This window comes from Camelina sativa, chromosome 4 (assembly GCF_000633955.1).
Source record: "Camelina sativa cultivar DH55 chromosome 4, Cs, whole genome shotgun sequence".
Classification (NCBI taxonomy): Eukaryota; Viridiplantae; Streptophyta; class Magnoliopsida; order Brassicales; family Brassicaceae; genus Camelina; species Camelina sativa.
Window position 1 is genome coordinate 11,129,124 of NC_025688.1, and position 526 is coordinate 11,129,649.

Consider the following 526-nt stretch of genomic DNA (forward strand, 5'->3'; position numbering starts at 1 on the left):
GGGGGGGGGGGGGGGGGGGGGGGGGGGGGGGGGGGGGGGGGGGGGGGGGGGGGGGGGGGGGGGAGATGATTCAGCAGCGGCGGAGGAGTAGATCAGCGAGGATAGAAGAGGTAGCTGTTCTTCTTTTCTTTTTTTCTTTTTTTTTTTTCTTTTTTGTCTCCAAAATAATGTAAAAAAAAATTATTGTGTTTTTTTTCTAAGCGTTGGCGCTTAAGTGAAAATTTTGGAGCAAACTTTGGCCGAATATGTAATTTTAGTTTTCCCCTTAATAATTTTTTTTTAGCATTGTTTTTGTGCTATTATAGAATACTAAAAAAAAAATTATAGCACTTACAAAAACTGTGCTATTTTATTTTTTTCTGCTATCAATACTCATATTTTTTGTAGTGTGAGTTTGTTACTTTCCTTATGCTTCTTTTTGAAGAGAAACTAAGGGCAATGATTCTCACCTCTAAGCTCAAATCCTTCCATTCTCGATATTTCTCCCAACGTGAGAAGGCCAAAGACGAGGCTTTGATGAAGCAAA